The sequence below is a fragment of the Orycteropus afer genome, unplaced genomic scaffold (assembly GCF_000298275.1).
Source record: "Orycteropus afer afer isolate SDZICR_OR568_19922 unplaced genomic scaffold, OryAfe1.0 scaffold00159, whole genome shotgun sequence".
Taxonomy (NCBI): domain Eukaryota; kingdom Metazoa; phylum Chordata; class Mammalia; order Tubulidentata; family Orycteropodidae; genus Orycteropus; species Orycteropus afer.
This window is the reverse complement of record NW_006921746.1, coordinates 1,604,943-1,613,845: the sequence shown is the minus strand read 5'-3', so window position 1 is coordinate 1,613,845 and position 8,903 is coordinate 1,604,943.

Genomic DNA, 8,903 nt, shown 5'->3' with positions numbered 1-8,903 from the left:
GTGTATTGATGATTACTGGTGATTGGAATGTGAAACTTGGAAACAAAGAATCATTAGTAGTAGGAAAATCAGACCTAGGTGATAGAGATAACTCCAGAGATTTCATAATAGTTTTGCAAGTCCAATGACTTATTTATTGCAAATACTTTTCTTTAACAATATAAACAGTATATACACATGAACCTCACCAGATTGAATACACAAAAATCAGATTAACTACATCTGTAGAAAGAGTTGATGGAAAAACTAAATATCTTCAGCCAAAACAAGGCCAGGAGCTGAGTGTGGAACAGACCATCAATTGCTCATATGCAAGTTCAAGTTGAAGCTAAAGGAAATTAAAACAAGTTCATGAGAACCAAAATATGATCTTGATTATACCCCACCTTAATTTAGAGACTATCTGAAGAATAGATTTGAAGCACTGAATACCAGTGACCAAAAACCAGATGAGTTGTGGGATGACATCAAGAACACTGGACATGAAGAAAGCATAAGATTATTAAAAAGAAAAGACCAAAATGGGTGTCAGAAGAGACTCTGAAACTTGCTCTTGAAAGGAGAGTAGCTAAAGCAAACAGAAGATATTCAAGATAAAAAGCTGAACCGAAGATTTCAAAGAGCAGCTTGAGAAGACAAAAGTCAATTATTATGAAATGTGCAAAGACATGGAGTTAGAAAACCAAAAGGTAAGAACATGTTCAGCATTTCTCAAGCTGAATGAGCTGAAGGAAAAACTCAAGTCTCAAGTTACAATACTGAAAGTTTCTATGGGCAAAATATTGAATTATGCAGGAAACATCAAAAGAAGATGGAAAAAAAGATCGAGTCACTGCACTGAAAAGAATGGATCAATGTCCAACTATTTCAGAAAGTAGCATATGATCAAGAATCAATAATACTGAAAGAAGTCCAAGCTGCACTCATGGAATTGGTGAAAAACAAGGCTCTAGATATTGACAGAATACCCACTGAGATGTTGCAACAACCAGAAGTCACGAAAGAGGCACTTACTCATCTATGGCAAGAAATCTGGAAGACAGCTACCTGGCCAACTGACTGGAAGGATCCATATTTGTGTCCATTCCAAAGAAAAGTGAATCAACAGAATATAGAAATTATCAAACAATATCATTAATATCACACATAAGTAAAATTTTGCTGAAGATAATTCAAAAACATTTGCTGCAGTATACTGATGGAACTACCAGAAACGCAAGCTGGATTCAGAACAGGATGTGGCACAAGGGATATTATTGCTGGTGTCAGATAGATCTTGTCTGAAAGCAAGGAATACCAAAAAGGTGTTTACTTCTGTTTTATTGATTATGCGAAAGAATTCAATTGTGTGGATCATAACAAATCACGGATAATCCTGCAGAGAATGGGAATTTCAAACTACTTAATTGGGCTCATGAGGAACCTGTACATAGACCAGGAGGCTGTCATTCAAGTAGAACAAGAGGATACTGCTTGGTTTAAAATCAGGAAAATTATGGGTCAGGTTTATATCCTTTCACCACAGTTATTCAATCTGTATGCTGAGCAAATAATCTAAGAAACTGGACTAAATGAAGAACACAGTGTCAGGATTGGAGGAGGGCTCATTAAAATTCTGCCATATGCAGAAGACACAACTTTGCTTGCTGAAACTGAAGAAGACTTGAAGCCTTTACTGATGAAGATTAAAGACTACAGCCTTCAGTATTGATTACAATTCAACATAAAGTAAACAAAAATTTTCACAACTGGACCAATAAACAACATCATGATACATGGAGAAGACTGAGTCATCAGGGATTTCACTTTACTTGGATCCACAATCAACATCCATGGAAGCAGCAGTCAAGAAACCAAAAGAGTGGGAAAATCTTGCAAAAGACCTTTATAAAGGTGTCACTTTGATGACCAAGGTGTGCCTGACTCAAGTAAGCCATGGTATTTTCATTTGCCTCATATGCATGTGAAAGCTGGACAATTATGAAGTTGGCAAAGAATATTGAATATACTATGGACTTCTATAAGAACTAACAAATTTGTCTTGGAAGATGGACAGCCAGAATACTCCTTAAAAGTGATGATGGCAAGGCTTCTTCTTACATATTTTAGACATGTTATCAGAGGGGACAAGTCTCTGGAGAAGATCATCATGCTTGGGAAAGTAGAGGGTCAAAGAAAAAGAGATGACCCTCCACAAGATGGATTGACACAATGGCTGAAGCAAGGAGCTCAGACATAGCAGAGTGTGCAGATTTCATGGTACTGCCCACTGTTTTGTTCTGTTGTACACAGAATTGCTGTGTGGAACCAACTCGACAGCACCTAACAACAACAATGTTCTGTGACAAATTTCCTTGAAGCTTAAATTTGGGGTATATCATTAAATTATTTTCATAGGGTAAAATCTCAGAAGAAGAATTTATGGGTCAAATGTTATGCATATTTTAAACATTCTGCCAAAATTACCCTTGAGAATCATGGCTATAAATTTAAATTTCCTCCACAATGTATGAGAGTCCTGAATTTTCCATACTCTCAACAATGTCTTCATCTATTTCTTTTTAAATTTTTCTCACCATTCTAACCCCATGTCATTTAAATTCCTCAAAACAAGTCAACATTAGAGATAATGTAATATTTAAGTATTTTTCCACTTCACAATTTCCCCTTACCTGAGTTGGAGTAATCAAAATAATCATTTACATATCCATGAAATAAAGCTTAGTGTAATAAGAGGAGATTGTTTCATAATGTGATTAAAAAAAAAAAAAAAAAAACTCAGCCCCATTGAGTCCTACCTGACTCATAGCTACCCCTCCTTGGGTTTCTGAGGCAGTATCACTATTGAAGTAGATTGCCCAACCTTCCTTCCAAGGAGTGGCTGGTTGGTTTGAACCACTAGCCTTCTGGTTAGCAGTCAAATGCCTTAGGCACTATGACACCAGATTTAATAATTTATTAATTAAATGATTTTTATATATTGTACTAGTTGTACACATTTAAGGAGCTCTGGTAGCCTAGTGGGAGCTCTGGTGGTGTAGTCCCTAAGGCATTTGACTAATAACCAGAAGATCGGTAGTCAAAACCTACCAGCCACTTCTCGGAAGGAAGATTGGGCCATCTTCTTCCTTTGCGATACCTCCTCGGAAACCCCAAGGAGGGGTCGTTATGAGTTGTAACTGACTCGAGGGCAGTGTGTTTGGTTTTTGGATTTTTTAATGCACATTTAATACTATATAGTACACTGATTGTAAATACACTATTCCCTACTTTAAAAGACTAATGAAAATAAATTTTACCCTTCTTAAATATATGTACTCAAAGAAATTTTAATTTTAATAAACTATGGTGCTAAAATGATTAGAAATAAATGCATGGCTACACAAATGTTTAGTGACTGATTGAATATTCTATAAGTCTGTGAGTTCATGAAAAGAAAAATAATTGATATTTTTACTAACTTTCATTTTTAACACTTTTACCTACAAATGTAAGATAATCCATATTAATTTTAATTTACCAACTATTCTATTTATAAGTAGAAAGATAAAACATACATTTTCTTCAAGTTTTATAAGGTGAAGCACTCGATTTTCCTTAGTTATATCATGATCTAAGTAATAAGGATGCATATCATGCTGTATAAATTATATCAGTTTTATGAGTGCCATTTATATGTTTATATATATATATATGTATATATGTATAATAAGACAAAATAATTTTCTCTAAAATATAAGGAATTTGACCATCAACCCAAAAAGATCCTTTCCATTGGTATTAAAATAAAGCAAAATTATTATTGACAATACTAGGGAAAAGAAACACCTTTATTACTAAAAAGATATGATATGAAAAGAAAGCATAAAATTCATAGGATAAATATTGACACAAAACATATAACAAGTAGAATTATTATCAGTTTAACTTTTGAGTATATTACAATGATTTAGATAAAAATTCAAAGAACTTAACATACAAGGTGTCCTCAGTAAAAACTGGAGGCTATTAAGCAAAAAAGGATCACCATCATTTTAGAGCAGAAAGATCAAATTAGTATAAATACATGTTAAAATATTTTGTCACATTGACTGATAGGAAAATATAACACAAACAAAAATCAGTGAAAAATGAAAAACCTATTTAGAGAGTTGATAATATCACACTTGAATATATTTTCCTTGACTGGGTCAATGTAACAGAGTTTAGACAAATAAAAGTTCACTTTCAATTACCAAAATGAAGTATTAATATTAATTAAATTTGCCCTGATCGTCTATTAAATCTATGGTAGAGCCATAGTTTGGACTGTATAGCTTAAGATAAGGAACACTGGTGGTGCAGTGGTTAAGTCCTTAACTGCTAAATGAAAAGTCTTAGGTCCAAACTCACCAACGGCTCAGTGGGAGAAATATGTGGTAGTTTGCTTCCGTAAAAATTGCAGCCTAGGAAACCTTATGGGGCAGTTCTACTTTCAGTTACTTTGAATTAGAATCAATCCCACAGCAGTAAGCTTAATGATATACCTTAAGATTAAAAAAAAAAAAAAAAACTCTCACTGCCATTGAGTCCATTCCGACTCATAGTGACCCTCTTTGGGTTTCCGAGGTGATAAATCTTTATGGAAGTTGATTCCCCAGTCTTCCTTCTGCAGAGTGGCTGGTGGGTTTGAACCACCAACCTTCTGCTTAGCGGCCAAATGTCTTAGGCACTACGCATAGCAGGTTAAATTTTTAAAAGTGACCAAATTTATAATCACTACAATATCTGTACATGTCAGAGAAAATGAAATTTTGTACATCATAATATCAAAAACAGTTTCAGAGATCCATGTTTTTCTCTAATATCTTGATTATAGTGACATGTGGAATTTCTGTCATCATTCCTTCAAAGCATGGTCCACTTTAAGGTGCAGGATCACAAACTTGATGGATTACTAGCATTAACCAATGTAATAAACTGTTTTCATTTAGCAGGCTGGCTATTCTACAGTTGTTTAGCAAGTTTTATAGTCACCATATCTTCTACTTCCAAATAATAACTATCTTCATAATGAAATTCTCCTCTCTTTCCAAATTCTTTAGAATTGACTTGACATTAAGAAAAAAACTGTTTTGTATTATAAGATTTTAAACTTCCAAGGAGTTCTAGAGGTTCTGAAAATGACTCTGAAATGTTGTCTTATTAATGTTTAGTGAGAATTGACTCCTCTGAGAGTCAAGTAGGTAGCAAATATTATTTTGGAAAACAGAAATTGATAAAACATGTAAATGAATTTACTTGCCCCAGACAGACTACTGAAACAATGATATGTCACAATGCCAATCCTCCCACTCAACTGAAACATCTGTTATAAATTTAATTTATAAGAATTTTTATGGGGATGAGCATAAAGGTAGAAAATAAATCTTTAGGAAATTGAAGCTCACCATAATGTAATGCAAGAGACTCTGATATGTGTATTTATTTGTTATTTGATTCGTTGATTGACTGATCAATTAATTGATTTAGTTGCTGGCAGTGATTGTCCCAGTGCTTCAAAGAACTTATTATCCTATATCACCTCTGCATGATTATATATTATCTATTTAGATATATAGAAATTTTAGATTTTTTTTAGTTTTAAAGCATAGTCTAGACTTACCATTATGGCCAAGGTCACCTAGAGGAGTTTTGAAACTTCATAACAATGCTAAAATCTAACCCAATCACAAATAGGGCAGTAAACCAAGAAAAGTAAAAGAGATAAGGAATATTAAATTTCAGTTACAAATGGAGTTTCAAGCTGGCTATATGCCTGATGCATGAAAGAGTAAAAACCAAAGCAAGCTTCTATGGCTCTCAGACTTACATTGTTTTTTGCCTGACAGGTTGCATTCTGCTCATTTGGTTTTTCACTAAAAACACTAGAAGAAAGTGTTTGTTCCTTCTGCTTCATTTCTTTTTCTCTTTATATTTTCATAGCAGTTCATTACAACAGTTTAATTGTTTAGTAATAACATACTTGTAAGTTACTGCCAAAAACGACTGTTCCTATATTCTATCTCATTTTCCCATGTGAAACAGTATACTTAGTACTTTATCTTGTTTACCAAGGAAAGTTATTGCATTCAGTTTTAGAACAAGGACACTTTATCTAAATCAATACCAGTTTTAAAAAATAAAAATTATTTTTCAAAATTTAAACCCCAAAATAAATGTTCATCTGTCTACATAGCTGTTAACTTGAAATTTAATAAAAATAAAAATTATTCCATGAAACTGACATGGTGTTTATCTTGTATATGACTGAGTTTCCAAATCAAGGTAAAGTATCTTTCTCCTATAACAACTTTATCATATTCAAAGGGATCTTCTATCCTGAATAGAATTATTGATGACTTGTTTTGCTTTAGTGAAATTTTTTTGGTAAAATTAGGAAACATAAAACCCAAACAAGTCTTAAATTTGAGGTGAGAGGGCGTTCTTAAATCTTTCACATTTTGTCCTCTACATCTAAAAGAGAAGTGGTAAAATATAAATGTGTGTTTATTGTGGTCTGTTTTAATATACAGAAACTTTAGATTTTTCCCATAGTTTTAAAAGACAGTCTACACTTACCTGGTCCATCTGTCATTTTTTCCATGCATCGAGGAGCTGCACTAAGAAACGAGGAATGTTTTCTTTCAGCCACAAAACTACGGGGTGGCATGTGTTTTCGTTTACCCTGTGACATGTCATATGATTTTTGAACATCATAGCAGCCTGGTGCTGGAATACCCTGAAATAGTCAAATAGATGAGCATAAACATAACTTATGTACAAAATATTCAAGAAGATATTGTATAGATTATTACATTAACAATGGTATAAATAAAATATATAAAAACACTCCAGTTAATCTCTAAAACAAAAAAATCATAAATTCACTTGTATAAAAAAAACACAGGTAAAATAAACATAAAATCTTTATTCCACAAAAAAAAAGCTTTCACAACATAGATCAAACTCCTATTTTCAAATTTCATAACATAAATCAAGTTTCATATAGGAATAAGAGTAATTATTATTTGCTTCCATAACTAACACTACTATTGCTGTTTTGCAGTTCTGTGTGAGCACACATAACCTCTTCCACAAAATGATTGCTTATTTCATTTTTAATAGATTCCAATTAAGTTAAAAGGCTTCCCCTTTCATCATTTATAGCTCTTTATATGATCTGCAGTTACATTAACATTTTTTATCAACATGAACCAATATGGATATTAATAACTATAATAATAATTCTAAACTAAATTAAATATAAAATACTATCCATTTGTGGCACAATTATTTCCTTAAACTACTAGCTAATTATCTGAATGAAAATTTTTAAAACTAATTTTCCTCAAATTTATGTTAAAATATAACATAATCCATTCTTTCCAAATCTATTCATTCCTATTGTGCATAACGACCAAAACTACTTAGATTTTCATTATTTTCTGGTTGGCAGGATAGTGTATGGTTGAGTGTGGACTCTAATACCACACCTCTTGGGTTCCAAATATCTGCTGCTTACTGTATGACCTTAATCAAACCACTTAACCTTTGTGATCTACAGCTTCCTCATTGTGCTGTTGTTTTTGTTATTTGCCATTAAGTCAATTCCAACTGATGACAAATCTCATCTATAAAGTGGGGAAAATAATAGTATCTTTGTCATAAGGTTGTTGTCAGGATTAAATGAGTAAATACATGTAAAATATTTAGATTTAAACTTGATTCTATGAAAGTGTTAGGTAATCTTACTATACTAGTCTATAAAAGCAAAGTGCAAAAAATCAAGATTGAGCATCTGCACTTGGGCAATAGTGAAGTATTACAGTGTTTCAAATAAATCAAATATATTTGGATACTGAGAAGGGATATTTTTAAGTTCCTCTAGGTGCCCTATTACAAAACATACCTTCTGCTGTTTCTTACATCTATAGGACAATGATTTTATTTTCCACTTCCAAAGAATCACTAATTATAATCAGCTTACTAATCATGACTAAGGACTTCTGGTAGCACAATAACTAAGGCACCTGACTACTAACCAGAAGGTTGGTGGTTGAAACCCACCAGGCACTCAGAGAAAGGAAGACTGGGCAATCTACTGCCATAAAGATTTACCACCTTGCTCAGGACCACAGTCACAGGGGACATCACACTCAATTGGCATAACATACTACACAAAACATTGTTCCACCTCCTGATTTGGCAAGTAGTGACTGGGATCTTAAAAGCTCACAAGCTGCCATCTAGATGCAATGATGGGTCTCTCCTCATCCAGAGCAAGGAAGAATGAAGAAAACCAAAACTTCATGGAAACAATTAGTGCTAGCGACTGGTACATCATCTGATTTGCAGCCTATACGTCTATGAGACCAGAAGAACTAGATGGTGCACGGCTACCACTGTCATCCACTTGGAAGGGAATCTATGTAGGAAATCCTGGATAGAGAGGGAGAACAATGTAGAACCAAACTCAAATTTATTTGGAGAAAAGAAAAAAGGGGGTGGACCAGGTTTGCTGGTCCAATAGATCCTAGTGGAACCACTGAGACTATGGCCCCTAGCTGCCCTTCAGGTCTGGAATTGAATCTACACCTGTGGCTTACAGACAGACAAAAGACAGGCATATGAGCTGAACATTTGCCTGAGGTAGATACACTCCTTGGAGAGAACAATCATGGGAGAAAGAAGGGCTGCTTATGCACAAGGAGACAGCTCAGGGGCCAGGGGTATATGGAGGGATGGACACAGGGAAGAGGTAACTATCGGGAGGAAGTGTGAGAGGAGCTGTTGCATTGTGGTAAATTGTGGTCAATGTCATGAGACAAAGTGTATGTGAACTGCTGTATGGAAAGTGAATGTGCTCTGTAAATTTTCACCCA